This window comes from Triticum aestivum, chromosome 2A (assembly GCF_018294505.1).
Source record: "Triticum aestivum cultivar Chinese Spring chromosome 2A, IWGSC CS RefSeq v2.1, whole genome shotgun sequence".
Taxonomy (NCBI): domain Eukaryota; kingdom Viridiplantae; phylum Streptophyta; class Magnoliopsida; order Poales; family Poaceae; genus Triticum; species Triticum aestivum.
Window position 1 is genome coordinate 287,470,613 of NC_057797.1, and position 26,301 is coordinate 287,496,913.

Below are 26,301 nucleotides of genomic sequence, written 5' to 3' on the forward strand. Positions count from 1 at the left end.
ATCTTGTGGAGGGTTGGTTGAACAGGACCCCCATGGAGAGGGCTGGTTGAACAGTAGCCGGTGGAGAAGCGCGGTGGAGGCTAGATGAACAAGAGCCCGTGGATGAACAGTCGCAGGTGGAGGCTGGAGGAGGTCGACGGTGGATGTACAGTAGCCCGTGGAGACTGGAGGAGGTCGATAGTGGAGATGAACAGTATCCCGTGGAGTCCCATTTTGCGGTACGCCACACCCCTCCCGATGAACAGGACCCCCGTTTCGACCGCAGCGCTCCAACACAAGTCCGTTTCCTCCATTTTGCGGAATGCAACACCCCTCCCGATCAACAGGACCCTGTTTCGAGAATAGGAGGTCTGTTTCCTTCATTTTGCTGTACGCCAGACCCCTCTCGGTGATCAGGATCCCGTTTCCATCGTGATGGTCGAACACAAGGCCATTTCCTCCGTTCTGCGGTACGCCAGGCCTCATTTCAATCGGTCGTTCCATCCAAGCCGGTTGGCTCCCGATGAACACCATGTCTTTTGTTGCCTCCCGATGAACACGACGCATTCTGTTGCCTCCCGATGAACACGACGACAACGCAGTTTCTTTGTTCTGACCAACCACAACCATGTACATGAGCCCTGGCCGTACATATGCGCGAGTAGGCATTTGTGACCCTGCCCGTATGTACGTACGTGGCTGTATTTACTTTCTTGCACCCTGGCCGCTGTATGTACATGTACATGCTACATGTGCGCCTCTACTGCGACACGTGCCCTTCCTTACATAGCCACGGTTCATCGCCGCAGCCTGCAAACAGACCGATCATATGTACGTACACGTTCGCGACAAGAATGACAATGCTACGTATGCTTCGACTGGGTCGGTCCAGACTATCAGGCACTTCCTTGCATGCGAAGATGTAGCTGGTGGGTTCCAGCAGTTAGGGGGGAACGTTTTTTATGAAATACGGTGGCCCGTCCGGTGGGTCCCTGCTGTCCGGTGGAGGAATCATTATTTTCGTGTAATAAGGAGGCACTTCCTTGCTGCGGTCGTGGGCCCAGCTGTCAGCCTATCCATGTACAGTACTCTTCCGATCGAAGTCATTCGTTGACCACGTCGACCACACCGCAGTAAGAGCAACAGGGTGGTGGACGACGGCGAGGCCTAGGAAGGGGACGACGCGGAGCCGGGGAAGATGTGTCAGTGGATGCCCATGCGGATGGGAGTATGTGGGTTGACTGCTTCGACTACGGTGTGAGGCTACCGCCGTCGAAGAATAACATGAGGTGTGGGTAAGTATAGAGGGATGGCATGTCCAATGGTGGCAGCACAGGCGGACACGGGAGGCAGGAGCCGGCGGCACGGCCGACGCTTGTTTGGGCGGCCGTTGCAAGAAGACCAGAGGTTGAAGAAGCACTACGACCGTTGGATGGACATCATACGGTCACTGGAGCTAGAATTGTTCATATTGACTAAGTTGACAAAGCCCTTCGTCCCCGTCATCTTAGTAGGCCCACAAGTCAGCCTCCCACAATGGTGGGTCCCAGCTAGCAGGGGGTATTCATTTTTTTATGCGTAATAAGGAGGCACTTCCTTGTGTGCGAAGATATAGCTGGTGGGTCCGAGCTGACAGCGGGGGGAACATTTTTTTCAAGAAATACAGAGGCCCTTCCGGTGGGTCCCAGCTGTCAGGTGGAGGAATCGTTATTTTGCGCGTATTAAGGAGGCATTTCCTTGTGTGGACCCCTACTGTCGGCCTCTTCCGATGGCTATTGTTTGTTAACCAGGTTGACCTTGTAGTGCCGAGAGCACAAACATGATGGACGAGGGCGAGGCCCTGGAAGGGAATGACCCGGAGCCGGAGAAGCCACCGCAGCGGATGCCCACACTGAGGGGTGTACGAGCACTGACTGGTCAGCTGCGGGGTGAGGCTAACGTCACCGAAAAATAACAGGATGTGCGGGTGGGTAGAGGGATGGCATGGCGGCACCACAACTAGCAATGGGAGGAGAGAGCAGGCAGTCCCACCGGCGCTGGTTTGGACGGCTGGAGTAGGAAGATTAGAGATTGAAGAAGCATGACGACCGTTCGATGGACATCCAGCAGTAACTACTCTGTGTTGACTAAGTAGACAAAGCCTTGCGTACGCATTAAAAAAATTAGGACGACATTATCATCAACCTAGTAGTCCCAGAAGTTAGCCTCCAAATCTGTGGAAAACAACATACAACCCATTAGCCATTATTTTCAATAATTTACAACCCATTTTCTAAATCTGAAGGATATTTGAAGCCCATATTCTTTTTATTAGCATTACAAACCATATATTCTGGGCACTGCTATAAAATTCAACGAAATTTTTCATATTTCGGTGGGGTCCGAACTCTTTTAATCACGAAATTTCGATTGGTGTTAAAAATAATTTTTTAAAAATCATATCAAAATAAAATTCAAAAAACAATTCTCTGCAAAAATAATGAATGAAATTTAAAATCTTAACTAGCAAGATGCCCATGCGTTGCACGGAACATGAAGATGCATTTGTATGAGTAGTTTATCTTGTCGGAGAAAAGACGATCTTTTAATTTAATTGCTAGTTGGCTTTGGTTTTTACAAGAGTAGAGAGTAGAGAAATCTAGGAAAAAATGATATTTTAATGTAATTGTCGGTTGGCTTTGGTTTAAAAATTTTAGCCCATTTCTTACAACTTATAGCCCATTTTCTGGGGAAGCCCATTTCTTACTACTTTACATCCCTCCCTCCTCGTCTTGAAAGATTTGCTGCCCAACTGGGCTGAGAAAAGCAAGTAGGCCTCGGTTTTGGTGTTCTCCAAAAAAAGAACTGGCCTAGCCATTTTCAGAAAGAAAAAGATATTAATTGGGCTCGTCCTGTGCTTAAATAAAAGCGTAAGCATGGGCTAGACGGGCCACAGCCCCCGCACAACGCGCAGTTGAGCTCCATCTCTAATACTAAAAAAACAACTAGGAGAACTGCTGGGTCCCTAGTGTTTATCTGCTCGTTGTGTAATTTTAACAAATCCGCCACTGCGCCGGCCTATGCATCACCTGTGTGAGATGAGACGTTGATGACTTGTCCTGGATTGTAATAACGAGGCAGCTGTTTGCATAATGCAATGACCCTGGTGGCTCCCTACTGTCAGCATCTCCACGTACAGTCATCTCCTGATTCCTCTTGGTTGTTGACCAGGTTGACAATGCCAGACGAAGGCGGGCACAGCGAGCGAACCAAGGAAAAGAACGACTGCGAGGCCACGGACGGGAAGGAACAACAGCGGTGGAAGATCCGGCAGTGTAGTGGCAAGTGGAGGGGAGTACGAGGGCAACAAAATGCAACTCAAGCTTACAAATGGTACAAAAGCCCAAGGATTAATTGTTCATCAAATTTTTAGACAAAACTCAGATTGTACATGGCAGTAACATCTAACCCAACCACTCTTTTTGCAGTCACAAACAAATGGATCAGTCTGATCCATAAAATCAACATCTTGTGCATAATAATTTATTGCACGATGACTACAACTTGTTGTAAATAGAAGCCGAGCATGTTTAGAAGCCCATTTGTCCACCTGAAACTTCTTTTTCTGCTCTTCAACGTGTCCGTCCATGAGAAATCTCTTGCGGTAAAACTTAAGCATCAGGGACAATAGTAACCTCGCATTCAACAGGAAGAATGTGACAAATCTTCTGTTTGCCTAGTTTGATGCATATCCTTCCATCGTTATTGTCCTCAAACGAATGTCATGAGAACCGAGAAAATCCTGGTGCTTATTATGCCACCAATTAGATATATGCTTTTGTCCATGTACTTGCAGTACCTAAGTAGACATGAAGATTTGAAAACAGTTAAGGTCTGAAAAAAGAGTATGTCGAAAGAGCAACAGCTGAACGGTTAATTTTAGTACAATATATATAGTATTTCTATGTGCATGAAATCATCACCTCCATATATAAATTCTACAGAGATCGAAGGCATCGCAGCAAACCAATAATTATGTTCAGATCATAACTATACATTCTAATATATAAGATCTTGAAAGAATCCAGCAACATTGATAGGCTATCAATGGACGAACTCTTCACTGAGCATATAACATAATATTAGGACCCAAAGTGTACTCCATGATGATATAAAACTTATGTGCACAAATGAAAAATGAAGCTTATGATTACAAATATGTAGATGATAATATACGGTACCTGAAAAAGCGAGGAGCCAAACACCAACTCTTTGTTATCATGAAACGAATCATGAATTATGCCCAAGGTCTCCAGTTTGGGCGCAGATACGACAGTTATTTGCGAAGGTTTATAACAATTATCAAGGAGCAACCTTTCAAGTGAAGGGGCATCTTCGATGATGAGTTGCTATCCTTGAAAACAAATTCCAATGCTTTTAAGGTGAGGCAACTTTATTTGGAGATAACTGATAGGGATTTCTATTCCCAAAACAATCAGCAAGCACCCCAAGGCAGGGCAACAGGCGTGGATGATGCTATGCAGCGAGGCCTCCGACAGATAAACCACCATAAGCGAAAGTTTTTCTAGCAGTGGGAGTCGAAGCATTTGTACCAGATCGTCTGGTAGATGGCATCGGGCAAGGGTGGCGGTGTGGAGAGATGAGGAAAACCGCGATATGGACAATGGTGGTGTGGGCACGAATTCTTGGTATGTTCGTGGTATGAAACTTTCATGGTAATGGTAGAACTCAAACTGCTGGAGTTTTCCGAATTCAGGGGATGTCAGCCAAGAATCCATCGTGCCGGGTACGGACAGCGGGTAGCGTGTCGGGATGCAGAGGCGTTGAACGGGGCCCTGCTGGTGAGAGGACACGATGGCTCTAAGGAGATCAAATTCAGGAAGGACAGATATCTGATGACAATCGGGATTGAGGGGCGCGGTGCCCCATAGAGGGTGCCACCGAGTTGAGAGGACATGTGTGCGGCAGCAATCCTTGGTGGGGAGAAGCAAGAAGATCTCCTCAAGGATGATGTCTAAAAGATCACTGATGTGGTCCATCGGAGATTCTACCGGTCCCTCAGATCCAGGTGGGGGGGGGCGCTCGCCGCTTCTCCTAGCGATGCCGGGTGCGGAATCTAAAACCGGCCTCGCCGCTGGCGGGAGCCTCATCATCTTGGTGCTGGGGCCTGCCGAATCCATTTTCCTTGTGGGCATCACGCCAAGCTCATGGGTTTGAGCAGAGTACCCAGAGACGAGCCTAGTGGCAGCGCGAGTGGGGAAGAAGAAGGGCTGGGGTTTTCTATAGGAGTGGAAGAAGAGGAGCAGGTGGGGAAGATGGGGAGCGGGGGGAATTGGGGCAAGACGGAAGCGTAAGTGGAAGCGAGGAGGAAGGAGGGTTTTCCTGGGATCACCCCTCTTCAAGAAATATGGGCTTCTCCTCGCAAAAAACAAAAACAAATGGGCTTTAAGATGGATAGGCTTTTGTATCGGCCCAGTCGGTTGCCCGTGTTTTGTACTGGAGGGCCTTCTGCTCGAGGCAGCCCGAGACACTCTCCAGCTTATTGCCCATTCGAAGGAAAAAAAGAGACGCCTCCAGCTTATGCCTACTCATCGGTAACCTTTTTCAGCTTGGCATCCACCAAATTAGAGGATGCGGTACTGGATGCAGACACTCACACTGATCGCGTAGCGCGGCAAAGTGAGGTGTCAAATAACAGGCCTACAATATACTTACTAGACTGTGAAGGTTCACAAGCTAGTCAACATTTACATTAAACTAAGCTTTAGAAGATACGGTATGCATACTAACATTCAGAAGAACAAAAGTTCAACATGTTTATGCATCTCGATGATTCACCATACTATAACCAATACAAAGCTTGGAGAAGGTGTGGAAATAAAGAAAATTGGTCGATGATTCTCTGAGCAAAGGGCCTCCCTGCACACGCATTAATTTCCTATGCATGCTTGTTTCTTCTCAATGTTGTGAGCACTTGGAGCATGTTGGCAACTCCACAGCTAGCTAGCTGCCTCATCTTACAATTGATGCTGAGACATTTGCAGCAAACACATGAGGCAATAGAGATGACTGAACATGAGTCCATATTGTGCAGTTCCCCTGAAATCAACTTCATTGTCCTGAATCTGAAAAGATAGGAAAACAATAGTTATACTTAAACAGTTTTGCAAAACAGTAGCACATATCAATAGCTCGGCATGACAAAACATGATCATCTGGACGAAAGGGATACTGACCTGCGTGAGGAAGATTATATATAATTTCATAAGTCCTTGGTTGATTTCCACCTTCGGCTGCAGTGCTTGTTTGCTACTCCATAGATGACAGGATCGTTCCGCACTACAATCAGCAAGTCAACATAGGAATAAGCTTATTTCATCTTGCGGTCGTGATTGTACCTAGTTACGAATGTAGGAATACCTGGAGCACCATCAGGTTAGCTGATAGCAGGTAGATGCAGCCATATAAGTTTTGTGCGGTGCTACCAAAATTGAGGTTTCTATCCCTTACCGTTATGAGAATTCTTCTTGAAGTTGGTAGAATGTGGCGGCTTGTGCATTGCATCAAACTTGCCTTTCCCCCGAGATTTGTTCTTGTTGTTTTGGGACTGGTTGGGCTAGAAGTTCTTCTCATGTACCATGTGGGCACTAGAAGCTCCCTTAGCGATAGAAGCACGTGTGTCTTTTGCTCTCGCCTTCTCTTCAAAATGAAGAGTGCTAATCTGATCCGAAACGGAAAACTCATGTCTCTTGTTTTTCAGAGAAGTAGAAAAATAATTCCACAAAGGTGGAAGCTTGGCAATGATGGTCCCAGCAACAAATTTGTCCGGCAACACACACTTGAAGTACTCGAGTTCCTTAGCGAGTGACTGTATCTCATGAGTCTGCTCAACAACAGAGCACTCATCAGTCATCTTGTAGTCATAGAATTGCTCCATGACGTACAACTCGTTGCCAGCGCCCGAGGCCCCAAACATGGCCTCGAGCGCAGCCCACGTGCCTTTGCCGCTGTCAAATGACATATATGAATCCACAATGGAATTGTCAAGAACACTCAGCAGGGCGGCTTTGAAGAAGTTATCCATGTTCTCAAAAGCTTCCTGCTTTGTAGGATTAAGATTGCCCTCAGGCTTACCCTTAGTGGTGTCATAGCAGTACATGATCTGATACAAATATACTGCTCTTGTGCGCCACCTTTTATATTGCACCCCCTTACAAGTAGGCGGCTTAAAAGCATAGCAAAAACACTCAGAGTAAATTGCCTATAATCAGGTTTTTGGATTGGATTGTTGAATTTATGAGCAATTTACTATGAGATGTAATATGAATCAATAGTAAATAGATCATGACAACAATTGCAAAGATCAAAGTAATGATGAGGACTAAACCAGGAGGACAGAATCACAAACTATACAGCGGGAGCAGAATCGCTGTGGTTGATGTTGTCACTCATGTCGTTGATGAAGAGGTTACCGAGGTCGGGGAAGAAGGCTGTCATTGAGGAAGTCGTCGCTGGCAGCAGTCACAGGAGTGTGATCCCCAAAAACCTGACCGCCCCTCTCCCGTACAGAATGGCGGGGTTCGAAGGACTTCTGTCCCTTCTCGCGATGCACGCTGGAAGGAGGGATGGAGAAGAATTACGTGGGGGCACTAAGATCTGGAATGGTGCGAAACAATATGATACAGCGGCGGCTAGGGTAGAGCCTGTCAGGTCGGTCATGCGAGTAAGACCAAGTACTAGATAATAGTTGGCCTTTGGCCCAAACCCCACGTCCAAGTCAATAATAGCCCCACTATCCAAAAGAACAAAAAACGACTAAGTAATTAAGGCGTCTGTTAATTATTAATTAATGGCTTAATAAATTTTCCGACTCACATCACACTTAGAGCATGGTTAATAGTATAGCCAACATCCGGCTATATGAAGTTGACACATCATCTAGTATTATACGTAGCCTGCTTACAATAGTAAGTCCCTTTAGTATAATAATATATCATTAATAATGGCCCCACCTTTTGTCTCACAAAGTATGTGTAGTCTGAAATGCCGGGCATGCAGCAGGCGCCGCCCTCGGTCGGCGCCCTGCTTCAATGGCGGAACCAGTGAGAGGTCGCGTCGCCCTGACTTGCCATCAATGTGGAGTGGCGGGCTCAGTTGGCGCCGGGGGGAATGTTTTGATTTTTCATTCAGTTGTTGTGCTAATACTGACCAATATTTGCGTGTGGTCGTTTCTTGAATAAAAAAAGAAGGTACTCCTACTTATGTTACCCCCACTATGGCTAGCCTTGCGCTTGGCTCTTCGCCTCTTCCGGAAGTCGAACAATAGTGGTGGTACTACAGTAGTACTTCTGGCAATCTGACACCAAATGAACTGCTGCACGTCCACCTCTTGTAAGCAAAAGTTTCTCCTCTTGCTGCGAGCTACCGCACATGTGTTGGCGAGAAGGCATAGTAAGAAAGCTTCTCATCATTCTACGAGTTGACGGGACACATCAAAGTTATTTAGTACGTACTCTCTCCAAAAAAGGGCTGGCCATGTCATGGCTACAATCTTGTGCTCCGTCGTTGAGTGCGTGCAATATTCACGTGCCATTGAGGATAAAAAATATAGCATAGTATGAGTAGGTGCCATCCAAGTGCATGACTCACTTACTCACTGCTTATCTGATTATCTCCATTTTCTTGCATGACACGTGCACCTTGATGCTAGATGTCTTGCCTGTTGGAAAAAGGATGAACAAAGCTGACTTAAAAAAAGAGAGTGGAAGAACATGGATTCTCGATGACCGAGAAGGAGCAAGGAACCTCTCGCTGGAGCGTCTGCATGGAACCTTGTGCGTTTTCCCCTATTTTATGTCGACTGCCCACCTATAAACAAATAAAAGAACACGAACTCTTCACTGATGCTTAAGTTGAAGATATTTTATTAGTTTATACTCCCTCTGTCTCCGTTTATAGGGCGTGCACGTAGTTCTAGGTCATCGATTTGACTAACTAAATATGAGTTATGTGTCACCAAAAGTATATCATTAGATTCTTATGTGGATGTAGTTTCTAAACATATATTTTTCATCCAATATGATACATATTTAGCTAGTTAAATTGTCAACCTAGAACGATGCACATGTCTTATAAACCGAGACGGAGGAAGTATTGATAACCACGCAAGAAGCCATGCATGTACACACGCCAACGCACTAACTTATGCCGATCCAACTCATGCACAAACATGCACAGGATGGAGCACACAACTCATGTACACAACACATGCATGGACACAAACTCGGCCGCAGAATGCACGTGAATAACACATGCATGCGCACAGACGCGGCTGCATGGAGGCGTGTGCCATCTGTGGCGACGTCCAGTTCGTCGTGCTACAATGAAGCTCGCACACAACGGCGCCTACGCATCTCTTGCAACACCTCTTTGCCGTCGTTGCTCAATGACTAGCCGGAGACGAAGATGACCGCAGCTTGGCCTTAGAGCTAGCACCGATGGAAAAGCACGCACGCTGCATGAACACGAGCGCATACGGCGTGCCCATGACATGGTGCGTCCCAGTCGCCTCTACTCCTTCTGCGCAAGTTGTCTATGAAGGCGGCTGCTTGCCTAATGATGATGTGGGTGAGATCTTCTACGAGTCAGATGATGACGAGGAAAATTATGGTGGGGGTGTCTCCAACAGTGTTCCTCAGCTCGCACCTCTTGCATCACGGTGAATGTACGGAGTTATGATTGATGTTCTTAGTCCAACTTGAAATTGGTACACTATATATAGACTAGTATGTATACATGTGCAAGGCACGGCTTAATATGACAGAGTGATTTTGGTAAAAGGGAAAGAAGTAATATATTGGCTATAGATTCAAAGAAAAAGAAATTATAGTGATGTATAAATGCTGATATTAGTTCAATATTGTAAAAGCGGGAAGTAGTATTCATGCCATACAATTGTACGTTCATTTGACAAGAACTGCATGTTGCTTCACTTTTTCCACGTGTTTTTTTGAGAAATATCCACATTCTCTTAATAAACCATATCGACTGGGCTCAATCAAACCATATGGTGGTCATGGGGCAACACATCCCATTGGAGCTAGTTATGGGATTCTTTTTTATAGAAAGGCACATGATTGTTCTAGAACATAGGTGAGGTAGCAGCAGTGTACTATTCATGCGAATCCTACTGATTTTGGCCGTTGGATCTAGAAGATCGATGGTTATGATTGATGTTCTTAGTCCTACTTAAAATTGGTACAATATATATAGATAGAAATAGAAGAATAGAAGAAGAAGAAGATAGTATAGATATAGAAACCCGCATGGAATGCGAGAAACCAACTCCGGCCACACACGTTCGTTCAGGAGTAGGATGCCGGCCAAGCTCCTCCTTCCACTATTTTGTCCACTCTTTTGGTGGCATCCGACGAGAAGGAATAGCAGTTCTCCGGCATAAAAGCTGTCTGGGTGGCCCGCCGAGCCCGGCAGCTCGCTTCTCCACCTACCTCGCCTAGCCCGTCGGAGGCAGTTGCCGCACTAAACCAGCGCGTGGTTTCACAGTTGGCCTATCCAATACAGTTCGAGGAATAGTGCCTACTTGCTCCACGCCGGCATGTTGGGGAGCACGGCGGCATGGGCATCGCCGCTGCCCTCGACGCCGCCGCGTCGTACAGAGCCTCTAGTGCGTGCCACTACGCCATCCACCGTCGACGCACGCGTAACCGCGACATGTACGCAGAGAAAGAAGCCACCATGGATGTCAACAAGGTGATGCAGCTACGCGGATGTGGACGAGGTGACGGGAAGCACGTCCCCGCTAGCCGCCATCATCAATAAAAGTAGAACACGGGAGGCCACCACCGATTGTATCCAATTAAGGCCACCACCGAGGCCACGCCGGCGAATACAGCCGGTGTCTTGCTCGATTCTTCTTCTGTCGGATGCTGGAGGAGTACAAAGATATCGAGCGGCAACCATTTAGATTAGGTATTTTAATTCTACCAGGCTGGTTGTATTGGGAGTATTATAGGTAGTATCGTGCATGCCAACTACTCCCTTAGTTACTAAATATAGGAGTATTATAAGAGCATGGTTAATAGTATAACCAGCTAATGGCTACATGACACTGCCACGTCATCTATAGCCAACCTTGTAGCCTTCAAGTATAATACTCCCTCCGTCTAGGTGTCATCTTACGAAAACCAAATAATCCCAAAATACTTAGGCGCGGTGCATTAACTTCTACCTCGTTTCTTGTTTCTTGACATATCAACCAATAAGAGATGTGGGTGTGCATGCTTTTAATGACTTGAGACTAGCAAACATGACATGCAATGGTTAGTTCATTGCATGCAATGCTATTAATTAGCAAATAAACATTAAGTGCGAGGCGGTTCTATAGGTGGGCAGGCGGCGTAGGCCAATTCCTCTCCAAACACCTAGGGAGGTGGTTAAACCTAACAAGTATAAGGCTGACCATAGTGGGGGTAACATAAGTAGTATCATGCACTTGGGACTCGAAACATGCTTATGTGACAGGCAATTAATGAAGAGAGAGATGGTTATGGTAACATAGGTAGATACCGTAACATAATAAATGTGATGCTACTATGTGTCATGCATGGCAATAATTGAGACCACCTATGATACTATGCACTATAGAGGTAGTAACATAGACTAGTAACATATGCATGTTACTAGTCTAAGTTACTCCCCACTGTGACTAGCCTAACTTGTTTCTAGTGGGTACATTGACGTGGCATCCAAAGGGTGTGATAGCTGACTCTTGCAAAATAATTAACTACCACATTGGCATACATGAGCATTGGGCCCACTTGTCAGCGTGCTGGACGGAGGAAGGAACACAAGACAAAATGGAGCATGGAAGGGTGCGACTCGATTGGATCACGTGTGATGACCACTGGAGCAATACGCTCAGGTACTACGTTAAAAAATAGTGCAAACTGCCGGTTATACTGTGAGTAGGTGACCATGCGCTTGGCTCTTCGCCTCTTCCAAAAGTCGAACAATGACGATGGTACTACAGTCGATAGTGTACTACTAGTAAGCAAAGCTTCTCCTCGTTTGCGAGTAGACCGGACACATAAAAAGTTGTCTCCAAAAAGGGTTGACCATGTCCATGGCTACCATCCCGTGCTCCGTCATTCATTGTGTGCTTCTCGTCATTCTGCGAGTTGACGGGACACATCAAGTTTAATATGTATTTAGTACTCTCTCCAAAAAGGGCCGACCATGTCCATGGCTACCATACCATACTCCATCATTGAGTACACGCACTATTCACGTGCCATCGAGGAGGAAAAATATTACGTAGTACTAGGTGCCATCGTAGTGCATGACTCACTTACGCACTTCTTATCCCCATTTTCTTGCATGACACATGCACCTTGATGCTAGATGTCCCGCATGTTGGAAAAGGATGAACAAAGCTCATGTCAAAAAAAGAGTGGAAGAACATAGATTCTCGACGACCGAGAAGGACCAAGGAACCTCATGGTGGAGTGTCTACACTCATCATATTTTATAGTATTTAGCGATATAAAATCAACCAATCATCTCCATTGTAGACCAGAAGAGTACGAAACACGGCAGCCCGATGTAGTTACATCATACTGTACGTGGCCAACCCACGCTATCACCATATTTGTTGGCCTCCATGCGACACCTAGCTCTAGTAATCCACCAGCCTGTATCACTTCTTGCTCCTCGTCTCTCTCAAAGTGCGGCGGGCTAGCATTTTTGCCGTCTATTGAGGTCAGTTAACTCATCACATGTTAGCGATATGCCAAGAGCATTCTAAAAAAATAATGTACTCTATTGTTATGCCAAGAAGAGTAAGTGCTTTGACCGACGGACCAAACAAGACAGGCGTGCCGTGCCGTGAGTGGGTCCAGTTTCTCGTTTTGAACTTGTTTGGTGTAGTAGTAACACTTGGTTTTTACTATTGGTAAGATTTTATATACTCCCTATGTCTAGTGAATAAGTCATCTTAGATTGTGCACCGTGACCAAGGAAGATGGGAAAATGAGAGAAATTAATATTTATTTGCTAATTAATAGCATTGCATGCAATGAACTAACCATTGCATGTCGTGTTTGGTAGTCTAAGTCATTGAAAACTTGCATGCCCCACATCTCTTTTTGGTGGAAATGTCAAGAAACAAGAAACAAGGTGGGTGTTAATGCAGCGCGCCTAAGTATTTTGGGATTATTTGGTTTTCGTAAGGTGACTTATACAACTAGACGGAGGGAGTAGGGTCTAATGTATTCTTCGAGGATGCCTTTGACAATTGATAAGATTTTATATAATTTGAAAATTATATCATTCGAAGATCCTTTCACGTTCCGTTTACAAACAGAAAAAGGATTCTTTCATGTATGAATTTGACTGTATGCTTTGAGCAACTTGCGTGTCCTCTATTGCTCCTGTTTGGATAGTCTAACTTAGCTAGAGGTTAGACTAACTCATGACTAAACCTGAACTAACTGTAGCGAAAGAGGTGTTTCGGTGATAGGGTTAGATTGACAATAAATGCACTTCATGGAGAGAGAAAAGTGATTTTTCAGTGGGCCCAAGGAAGTACTAACTGTGGGAATGGTGAAGTGATGGTTGCTTCGCCTGAGCAACTTATTACTCTGGGAATATGGGAGTACATGCGGATTCAAGGAATAGAGAAATGATGGTTGCTTCGTCAGACAAACTTACTATGGCGAAGCTGGGGCTCTATGACTTGACTGCTCAGTAGTCATTACTAATGCGGCGCAACGACTAGGGTGAATCTTTCCCTGCAGTTGTGCACTCAATATTGCTACACGGCAGGTGGAGCCAGATGAAGGATGTCCCACATGTCGGCGAAACGAAGTTGAATTGTTTCTGGCATTGCTATCAATCCTTCAGGATTTGTTTATATGTACACATAATTTTAATGAAATTGTACTATGATGATATGAAGGTTTCAACTTTGGTTCCCGCGGGAAAAAAATGTTTCAACTTAGGATTCATGTGTCCTCTTGCCTCAAGATTATCTCGCTACAACATTCCATCAAATACAAATGAAACTACCATGGCTGCTAATGCATCTCCATGGTTCGCAGATCAACGCCAATATTCACATCACAACTGAAGACAAACTTGTGAGAAGGTGTACAAATAAAAAAACATAATTGATCGGTGTTGTTCGTAGGCATGGGTCCATTTCCTTGGCACAATGTTCATTGCTTGGGAGCTAGTTTCACCTAGCGTTGTAGCCAAAAAGGGTGTGTACGGAGGACACCACAATCTGATAATTTTGTGCAACTGCACTAAAATCGAGTTGACCATCCCTGTTTGCAAAGATATCCAGTCAGTGTGATTATAATAATAGTGGAACTAGATGATGAAACATAACACACACAAATAGAAGCCGATCACCTCTACGGTCTCTCTTTAGGACTAGCTACTTGTTGGAGAAGATTAGGCACGAAGTTGGATGAGGAGGATAGAAAAACCAATCTCCCTTTCTGTAGTCCCACAGAAATGTAAGAATGTTGCTCGTCTGACATTTTGGCGGAACTGCACAAAACACTCTTAAGGAAAAAAGTGATATGTGCAGTTCACCAAAAGGTCGCAATAGCAACGAGGTGAAATGGATAGCCCTGTTTGCAAAAAAGAGGTAGAAAGGAAACTATTATTGGCGAATAACACCAGTTGAAGACACATACACCGACAAAAAAAGAAGCATATTCGATGTAAGAAGGGAAAGATAGCAGCATGGTTTATCAAAAATAGTTTGAGGACGAGATTGCAAGATGGAAAGTACGCCAGCCGAGATACGTTTTAAGCAAACAACAAAAGAAGATCCACATGCAACAATGTGGGAAGATGGGCAGTGGAGCAAGGCCGGAGGAAGCTGTACCTGAGGGTCGTCGGGATGTTACTAGGAGGGCGCCGGCGGCCAAGATCTGCCCATACTACGACAGCAAGCAGTGAAGGCCCTACCGCGCCGGAGCTTGCTCAGAGAGAACGGCGGCTACCACAGATCGGGATGTGCTGCCTCAACACCATCGAACGGAGAAACGATGCACATCCTCCCTTTCCACCGGTGGATGAGATGCGGCCGGATCACTAACCAACGGTGAGAGAGAGAGGCCACCACCGCCTTCTGTGAGATGGTGTGCTGAGAGACAAACCCCGGCAGGCAGGGTCCGTTGTATATAAAGGAGCAGATTTTTCCATTTCCCCATGACAATCGTTTTATATTCTGTACTACACACCATTGAGGAGGAATATATAACTTTATTTAATACTAATGAGTCAGGTAAACTTTGTTTCGTCTAGGCGTGGAAACCGACCCTCCTTCGAGTAAACAACCACTACATGCGTCAAATTATCACGTGCGCTACCTTTTCATACATAAACGAACTCTACCATGTACCCGTGCGGGTGTGGCTGGGAATGAGACATGAGTATGTGCGTCCTGCGTGCACCTCTTCTTTAGGTGCAGGTACGTACGTGGGTGGGTTTGAGAGAGATGGTTTGTCCGAAACCGAGACAATGCATTGATGATATCTCAAACAAAGAAACGTAACATATGCAATGTGTGTTAAACAGATTCATGGATATATCATATATAGAGGGAGCGATCCAGGAGAAGAGAGTGGAGGGATCATCGGCATGAAATATCAATACAATCAAAAACAGGGATGAAGTGTGTGGCTGCGCGATCGATAAAGAGTGCCATCGAATTTGTGTTTGCCCACGTCAAAGATACAGGGCGGCTGGCCTACTGGATTTTGTGATGGCAGAGGTGCAATTTTTCTCTGTGGCATGGACACCTACCTACAACGTTCGACTATCGGTGGGGGAGGGTGCAAAGACCTAACTATAGAGAGGTAGATCGACTAGTATATGTGTGGAGAAGGAGAGAGACCTAGCTATGTATAGAGGGAGATTGATCGACATCCATGGATATGTGTAGCAGAGGAATAAGGTTGGGAGAAATACAAAGGTAGAGTGTCGGAGCGTTGGTGGTGGAGTGGCGTCCCATAAATGATGGTAGAGGCCTGCTAGACAAATGGAGGGTACGATTGTAATATCAATAAGAGAGGGTGGGGATGTCTATCTGTCTATGCACGTGCGTGTGAGAGACAGGTCGGGAGGTATGCAAGGATTATAAGGGAGACGATATGGTTATGGTAAGCATACGTAAGTACATAGGAATATCAACCGTCGTGTGTCCAGGAAAGGGAGAGACATAACTAGTGAGGTAATTCTATCAGTGCATGGGAAAAAAGAATTATAGTCAACCTAGCTATATGTAGGAAGATCAGTACCTATACACGCATGCATGTGTTAGAAGCAAATAAGGTCCGGAGAGATAGACAGGGGGAGAGGGGTGCGGCTAGGAGGTGGTGCGAGAGGCCTACTATGTCGAGGGGGAGGAGTGTGCGAGTATGAGATCGATGAAAAGAGGGGCGGGAGTGTGCACATGCGTGGAACTGTATTGGACATAGGGGGAATGGACGGTGAGAATAGAAGAGGGGAAGTATGTGTTTGTGGTAGGCACACTTAGCTAGAGAGTTATATCGACCGGTGTGTGTCGGAAAGGAGTCGGGGGGCCTACACACACCGCGGGTGAACGGCCTAAAGAGAAATAACGAACGTGCGCGATGGAGGGGACGCTGAGGGAGGGTGAGAGGGGGTCGGACGTGTGCATGCATGATAGAAAATTAGGGCTAGCTAGCTACAAAGAGAAGAGGATCATGAAGGTGTTCAAGACGAACATAGATCATCATTCATTATAAAAAAGTTCATATGGATACTTGAAGAAGATATCATAATGTAGAACATTGATTATAATTTGGGCCAATGTGTGGCTTTTGCAGCTCAGGCTAAATACTTGTCATAATGTAGGGGGCGGGGCACTATACTTTGTGTGATAAAGACAGTGTACGTATGGAAGTAGATTATGAATATCTAGTTAGTAAATCAGATGTACTATTATTTGGAATCAACATCAAGTGTATTCAAAAAATTGAATTCGAGTTCATATAGTACACATAGTTCATATCTATCTCTATAGTAATCATGTGGTGTGTTGTTAAGGTAATACATGAATGATGGTTGAAGTTGGCAACGATCATGACTGTAGATTCTTATTGAAATAGAGAAATGAATTCAAATTCAATTCAAATTTCAGCGGTAGTATAGACATTTGGAATGAACTAAAATGTTGGCATGAGTAGGTTACATGCATTATACAGCCAGTCAATTTTTTTTATTGGACATAACATGGATCAATACTCCCTCCTTCCATCTACATAGGGCCTAATACGTTTTTTAAGACCACCTTTGACTATTGACAATATTAATAGTACATGACATGCACAATGTGAAAATTATATCATTGAAAGCTCGTTTCACACACAAAGTTAACGGTGTGCTTTGTGTAAGTTGCATGTCATATATTGTTGCTCTAATATTTGGTTGGTCAAAATTAGCCTCGAAAAACGCTATAGGCCCTATATAGATGGAAGGAGGGAGTAGCGTTGAATAGCATTTGTATAGTAAAATAGGACAAGACTCTCCCTTTGTGTGGTGTGAATAGTTTTTATTTTTTCATTTTTTCATTGAGGGAAGTGCGAATTCATTTGGTATGTCCAAGTACAATATTACACGTTAGGTTCATGCCTAAAATTCAACCCACGCCTTGTTATATCCCAAAAATTCAGATGTTGTGCTCCCAAAACTGGCGCCTTCACAACCCGCACCTTGCTATCCCGAAATTACAACGCGCGCGAAAACTCCCTCTAGCTGCCAAATCCCGACACACGAAATCCCCCTTCTAACCCTGAGCTGAAAGTGCCGCTAGTTCAAATCGGTGGGGGTACTTTTGTAACACACCCAACATTTTGGACAAGCGCATCCCTAAGTCATGGTTCCCCCTCCCATCGCCTCCTTTTTGCCATTTGCAATCTGGCCGCCATAACCTCTCTGCTCCAGCCGCTAAACCCCACCCTCCTCCGTTCACCACCTCACCGCTGCCCAGCCGGAGCCTCTTCCTTGATGATGTCGTCCACCACAATAGGTCGATGTCCCTCATCCGCCTTCCTGGATGAGGATCCCTCGTCCATCCCGTCGTCCTGCCGGTTCAGCTGCCCCGGCCTCCACCTCCATGGAGCTGCTCTGACGATCGCCTCGTCTATCGCAGCCGCTCCATCCCCATAGCGCCGCCTTAACCTGCTCCACCGGAAGCGCATCATCCTCACTGACTCCTCGGACGAAGCCGAGGCCTACTCAGCGCCACCAAAGAGGTTGTACACTCATCACATCGCACCTTCTCCTTAACTCGACCTTCCGGCGCCGACGGTGCTCCATCCTGCACCCCCATGGAGCGGCTACCTCGAAGCCGGCGCCACAGGCGTCATCTCCATGGCGGCTCTTCCCAGTGCGAGGCCCCTTCGGCGGTGGCGTCCATACCAGCCGGATATGCTGCTGCTTCGGTTGTCGCTCGGCCGCTCGCGCTGCTGCTGGTGGTGGTGCTCAAGCTCTCGCTCGCTCGCTCGCCCAGCCACTGCTGCTCTCCCCCTCGCTTGTGCTACTGCTCTACACCAATTTAGCTACACTTCAGTCGACTAAATCGACTTTTGGGTCAGTCGATTTTCAGGGGGTGGGGGGTCTCACTGGAGTTAAGGAAGAACTACCCGCAGCAGGCAGGGGGGCTCGCCGGAGAGGTACCCCACTATCTCTCTTACGGTTCTAGGTGGGGTGCTGCTTGCCGGTGGTGGGGGCGAGGTGGTGGGCGGTGGCATGGGGATCGCCAGAGAAAAAGCTTGGCGCGCGCGGGGGGGGGGGGGGGGCTAGAGGGCTAGCCGGGGCGGCCGCAGACCGGCAGTGGGGAGTTGTTTCGAGGCGGCGAGGCCGCGGTAGACCGGTGGTGGGGAGTTGTTTCGGGGCGGCGTTGGACCGGCGGTGGGGAGTTGTTTTGGGGGCAGCAAGGCGGCGCGGGGTTCGGCCGGTTGTGGCTTGTGGCTAAGGGGGGTGCAGGTTGAAGATGAACTGCAGGCCCTCCCTAAACTATCCCATGTGAAGTGCCTCTCTGCTACCATTGCGTTCGGTTTAGACAGTAACATTCAGATTCCACAGTAAATTTCTGTTTCGACAGTTAAGTTCGAAGTCAACAGTTTTAACCTCATCTGTTGTAGTCAGGTGGTTTTTGGTGATGTAAATTTTACGTCTATCACTTTTTGGTAATGCATTTTACATCATCTATTGGAGATGCTATTAGAATCCCACTTGAGACTAACGATGTTTGTCTTGTGTTGCTTCAGCCTTGATGTCTTACGGCTCAACGGAGCTGCTCCAATGATGGAACGATCCATCACAACAGAGGAGTGACCTAGACGCCGTCTACAGTTTCCTCGGATCCTCCTCCACACCTCCGATAGCCACCTCTGCCTCAACTTCTTCAGTGACCAACCCAATGATGCTGAGGTCGACACGACTACGTCAAAGAGGTTGTACACTGTCGCATCACTTATTACTCTACATTCATGTCAAGTTCAGAGCCACCTCTGCCTCAACTTCTCCAGCGACCAATCCTATGCATGAAAACAAGACCAAGTGCATTAGTGGCATTGCTCTGCTCCTCCAATTCGTGTGAACTAAACACCCAAGTTGACAGAAATCCTATGTTCACAAATACTCTGTTTCCCATATGCATTCCTATCCTATTCCAGTGTTTTTCCTCCTATCCCTGCGTTTTTAGAATCATGCAAGCCAAATGAGCCCTTACAGAATTACTTCAGTTACACGTAGGTGTCGAAGAAAACTTTGTGTGGTTTGTCATGCTCCTGTCGTGACGTCGTCCACCTCACCTGAGTTGCTCCATCGACAGAAGCATCCACCAAACAAGACATCACGATGCCCAACCATCTTTTGCTGCCTTAGATCTCCTTCCCTGCTACCGGCACCAACCGCAACACCATCACCATCATCAACTCAGCAGATGAACATGAGGAGTACATGGGTCCACAAGAGAGGTCGCACTCTTTTGTTTCTGCTCATGTTATGCATTGCTTAACATTACCTGCTACTTTATTGTCTTGTTCACCTCTTAGAATCCAAGTCAGGTCCAAATTGGTGTTCAAAGTTGAGTTCTAAATTAGTTGTGGGGCACATATCGAGGCGGCAATGAATAGTATCTTTGTCTAATATGTGGTTCACCTAGGGTATGCCTATGTTGTTCATCTCGGGTGGGAAACTAATAGTAAAGCAATCCTCATCTATTTTTTATTAAATTAAAGCAATCATCAGCCTGCTATCATTATTTTTGGATTCATCCACTGGTTGTTACCATTACTCTAGATTTTTGCATGCTCTCCTTACATAATTCACTATATTTTTTGTATGCATGCCAGATATTGTACACAGTCATGATGAACATGTAGAGAAAAAGAGAAGAGTTTTGCGCGGCAATACAATGTCATGCAGACATCGCTCCATGGTGGGTTTAATGGAAAACCCTCCCCCCTCTCCAGATTGTAATCCAGTGGAAGATATCTGTTCAGAGGCGGATTCAGACGCAGCTGACCACTCCTATTTACCCCCAAGGTGTTTGCTCTAACTTGGCATGATGATGTTAGTCATATCTTGTATATGTTGCCTTGAAGTGCCGACTTTCAACATCATATATGTCATCTGCTTAGTTTAGACATGTTCTGTAATGCCACCTGTTTAGTTTCGATATCATATATGGGAATTATGCAACCTCATGTCTTTTAGCCAGCCATAATATATGTGAAATGTGCAATGTCATCCTATTTAACCAGGCATCATATATTTGAATGATATCTAGCCCATCCTTTTCTTCATTAAATTTCCATTTGTCGACAATGTTTGTACATTAAACTACTCCCCCTGTGAATCAGCCATTTGAGTGGGTGATGGAAAATTTTGGAGTTAAAACAAGGACTTCAGAGTAGACAGTGCTACTTATCAAAGTAGATCTCTTGCTGGGTCCTGATAGCTCCTTAGAGATGGATACAGAGACAGATGACCAGTCCTATTCCCCCACCGAGGCATATGCTCTAACTTCGCATGGTTCTACTACTCATATCATGCATATGGTGTCTTGCATTGCATAGTTTAGACATCATATACACAATATTCAACACAATGTTCTTAGTTCAGACATCATATATGCGAATGCCCTCTGCTTAGCATATAAATCACATATGTGAATTTAATCATGCGATCCTAGTTACTTAGATAACATGTATGTGAATTATGTCATGCGATCATGTTTAGTTAGTCACCATATCTTTGAATTACGTAATGCTATGCTATCCAGTTTAGACAGCCATCATATATGTGAAATTATGTCATGCTATTCGTTTTAGTAAAACAATATACATGTCAATTATTTAATGCCCTCTTTTTTCCACACTATCTATTATATATGTCTCTCATACAATGTCTGTACATTCAACTATGTTTCCTGTTTATCAGCTATTTGAATTGGAGCGGGTGATGGCAGTATCTAGCGGAGTAAAAACATGGTCTTCAAATGAAACAGTGCTACCGCTTGGTGGAGATAGCACCCTGGTTGTACATGCACGAGAACCAGCCTTACCACACATAACCTAGACTCTCGCATATTTTACCCCTACTGCGATGGACAAAGGACCAACTTCACCCATTCGAACCCCAACCCCAGCACATAGTAATCTAGTTCTTATTGACACAGCACCATCTCCACCACGGAGCTGCCAAACAAGAGCAGTTAGTAAGGCAGCTCCAGTTCCCAAAGTGCCAGTACTACCATGGCGAACCCCAACTCCACTAGTTAGAACACCTATTCCTGTGGATGTAGCACAACCAACCATTCGTAGTTTAGCATCTATCGCATGTGATGTTGTGAAATCCTATGTGCATATCTTCTCATCATGTAAATATTATACTGAAGATGAAGGAAATTGCGAGTTGCAGGTGTTTGTCCAGGAGTTATGTGTAAGTAATGTTATTCATGGAAATTACTTTGCTTTGTCCCATACGTTATACCTCCATGATGGTTATAATACAACAAATTTTCCCATTTTTCTCTATGGAGAAGGACTGATTTGGAAACTCAGGATGAGGTAACCTGTGCTAATACCTCTACTATCTTCAAGAATGCTTGGTGGCAGTATCAGAATGACCTGAAGAAAACGTACTTCACTAGCAAAGGAACTCATCAAATTCCCTTATGTTCTCCTAAGACACATTTACTCGACGATGACTAGGAATGCCTTGTTCTTTACTGGTCCCGAACCAAGAATGTGGTAAGGTCTTTGAGCTCATTTTATTTTAAGTACTATATTCTTGCGTCTTACTATACTTTGTTCATGTAGAACAAGTTCTTAAACCTGAAGAACAAATGTTCTCATTTAAGATTCCATTGCTATCATGCATACTGCTTTGCTCTTGTATCACTGTATTTACTCATACAAACTTAATTTTAAATTGAACTATCCAATGGAAACTCCAATGGCACAACAGGTATGTTTATGTATGTTTCTTTAATAGGTTTGCTCTTATAAATAGCTCTGTTGATTTTAGTTTCAATTGTGTATACAGTTGACTTCTCATATCATGCACATTACTAGCATCATAACAGGGCCAATAGTGTTGTTGTACATGTAGACCCGTGGTACCCATTTGAAATATTGTTGTGTTTTTTAGTTTCCCATGCTTTGTATTCTTTTAGTGCTACTTTCTCTTGAACTGATATGATTTGAACCGTGTCTCTATTTTGATTTGGCAAGACAATCCAGTGACCATAGGACATAGATATATGTTTGTTTGATGCTTTTATAATGCACTACTTGGCAATAGAAGACTTGCTAGTTTAATCTTGTCCACCTTACTAATGAACTTGTTCACCGAAATGAGTTTGATATACTAGTACATGCTAAACCTATTATGTGTCTGCTTGTTTCTTCTTTTAGAATGCTGACAGAATATTGGGTAAGAGTGCCTTATTAAGCAATGATAACGGAAGTAATGCAGATAAGGTTTAGGATCGTGAGACATCCTTGTTGGTCTCCAACAAAGCTGATAAAACAACTAAGGAAAACAATCTTGAATACAGTGAGGCAACCCCAAAGTCCGGTCTTGGTTTACTGTTCGAGTTACTGGCCACTACCGCTTGCACAAGCTATTCAAACTCACTGTCTGAATCAGTTCGGTTTCTTGAGTCTCAATTACAAGTTGGAAGACATCGATCAGCTGTGCTATGATAAGAAGCGAATGGACTGTGGAAGTCCCTGGAGCATTCAGATGCATACTTTCTGGTGCAACAGCAAGCGTTGGAGGAGTTTAGTGCCAAACAAGACAAAGCTAATAAGCTTGCTAAGATTATTTTCAACATGGTGGATACCCAGGATAACATTTCTTCAGCTCTTCTGAAGTTTTTTCAGTTGTGGACTTGTTTTGCTTCCGCGTTTATTTGCACTGGTGTCCAATTTTGACAGCTAGTGTATGTAATATGCTGCTTTGTTCCCTATATTTGCACTGGTGGCGAACTTTGATGCCCAGTGGATGTAATATGTGTAATAGCTATAATAGGCTAGCGTTAGTTGCTTGCTTATTTATTTCCTTAATGTCTTGTTTAGTTTTATCTTGTAGTCACTCCAGTTCTTTTTCTATGTTTTCCTAGTGGCCACAATAACCTATTTTAGTAACTAGGCCACAATAATCATGGCAACACACAGACTGTTGTAACTATGGGCCTCCCATGGGCCTTAGGATCCATGGGCCTTCTACGAGCCATAGGATCCATGGACTTTCTACGGGCCTTATGATCCATGGGCCTTCTACAGTCTGTAGGGTCCATTTGTCTTCTACGGGCTGTAGGATCCATGGGCCTTCTACGGGGCATATAATCATTTCGCCAAACATGGGTCATACTATTCGTGGACCATAACGGGCTGTTAATAGGCCGTATTTGATAACGCTATGAAAACAGCCCAACGGGTTAACAGGCCACAAACGGGCCCAATGTAAACAGGGGCTGAATTTGGCCCACAAACGGAACAGGTAGTAACGGACGGTAACTAACCGAATTCTAGAAATGAGCCCAAGAATAAATGGGCCATTAGAAGGCCAAAAGTGAACATGGGCCGGAAACGGCCGACGAAATAATGGGTCATTAATGGGTATAAAGTGATACACTGTTCATTATGGGCCAGTTTCATCTCGGGCCTTTAATGGGCCCAGAGTTACGAAGGGCCTCATATGGGCCGAAAGACATCATGGGCCATACATGGGCCGAAAGTAATAATGGGCTGGAATCATATTGGACGGCCCAGATGAAGCTACTTGGCTTAGTTCCGATAGGCCGTAACGGCCCGGGGGTTAGTGGGCCGTAAATGGGCGATATACGAACATGCCATTAACAGGCTTTCCCTGGGCCAGCCTGTTACCTTTTGACCAAGTCATACGGGCTGGCCTCTTCACCAGAATGGGCCTCTGTTGGGCCGTGCCATGTGTCAACGTATCATAGGTGCCTCCTGTCCAATCAATGGATGACATCTGTCCCAACGGTGAGCCATGTGTCGATGTATCATAGGTGCCTCTTGGCCAATCACAATTTTACACGTGGAAATCCTCATTGGTCCGGGCTGTTAACGGTTTATCGGATCCAAAACCAGACCCGATAGCGTAATGGCGACCCATTACGGTGGATGCCATGTGTCGTTCACCCTTGACGAAAGCATGTCTATGACGCGTGATTTATCATCATGGAAGTTGACACTTTCATGATGATAATTTTGGTAATGTCATGGAACACTTCTATGACAGCACAACTATGACTATCTTCATTCTGTCATAAAATTGTCATGGATGTACATGGATGACAGAAAATGTGACCTACTGTTCATCATGGAAGTGTCTTTTTTTTGTAGTGTTGGTAAGCGCGCTTGAGGGAGCACACCGCATCTCTTTCCCCGCAGGTGACCGAGATGATGCCGCCGCTCCCCGGCATCTTGAGGACATTGTTGCCGTGATGGGTCACCACAATAAACTTGGCTAGGGCTGGATACCCAAGGATGGCGTTGTACGACAGACAGATGTGGGTGATGTTGAAGTCAATCGGTGCGGTAATTGTCACGCTGGCCGAATGTGATGGGGAGGTGGACCTACCCTATCAGGGTGGTGGAGCCGTCGGTCACTCCTGAGAAGGGCTTGGTAGGCTGCAGCTGATCATATGGCACCTGGAGGCGATCGAACATCTCGATGGACAGGACATTGAGCCCTGCGCCGCCGTCGATGAGGGTCTTGGTGACTTGGACGTTGCTGATGATGGGAGAGCAGAGCATCGGGAGGGCGCCGCCAGTTGCCGCGCACTTGAGCTGGTCGAATGAGCTAAAGGTAATGGCGCACTTGGACCACCTGAGCGGGCGCGTGGCCTCGAGCCTGGGGAGAGCCACGTTCACCTCGCGGGCGAACTGCTTGAAGATGCGCTCGGAGGCTGGGGCCTGAGCACCACCCAAGATGCAGGCAATGGCACGAGGCTCCTGAAAGCCCCCATCCCCCTCGTCTTGATGGTGGTCGTCGTTTCTCCTTGGTGGTGGCGGCAGTGGAGGGAGGCCCGCGCTGCCCTGAGGACGGTCCTCACGAGGCTACTCCCTCTAGGCGCCCTCGCGAGGCTGGTCCTTCCAGCGTTCCCCACGAGGTTGGTCACGCCACTCCTGGCGGGGGCCACGATCATCCCAGCGTCCTCCACTTCATCCTCCTCCTCGGGCATTGCCCCGGTCGTTGTGCTCAGGGCGTCGACTGAAGCGCCCGTCGCGGATGGCCCTGAGCTCTTGGGAGTCATTGTTGTTGTGGATGTGTACGTTGTGGAAGGCACAGAACGGACGACTACTCTTGGACGACTCGGGGTGGTCTCAGCCGTGCTTTGTCTCTGGCTCAGCCGCGAGCACGGCTACCCCCTTGCGCTTCACATCTTTGGCCTTGGCGTTCTTGTCTTCCAGGTCAATGGCTGGAAGCTCGAGGAGGGAGAGGCGCCCTTCCTCAGCTCTTGCGAACTTGGTCGCCATGTTGAACATCTCCAGGGTCGTGCATAGCTCCTCGTGGATGGCGAGCTCCTCCTTCATCTTGACGTCACGGACGCTGTCGGCTTACGCGGAGATGATGGCCTCGTCTGTCACCTTTGGGATATTGAGGCGAACGCTGTTGAAGCGTTGGATGTACTTCTGTAGGGTCTACCATGGCTACTGCTTAATGCGCCGTAGGTCACCCACGGACGGCGGGCACTTGCGAGTGCCCTAGAAGTTA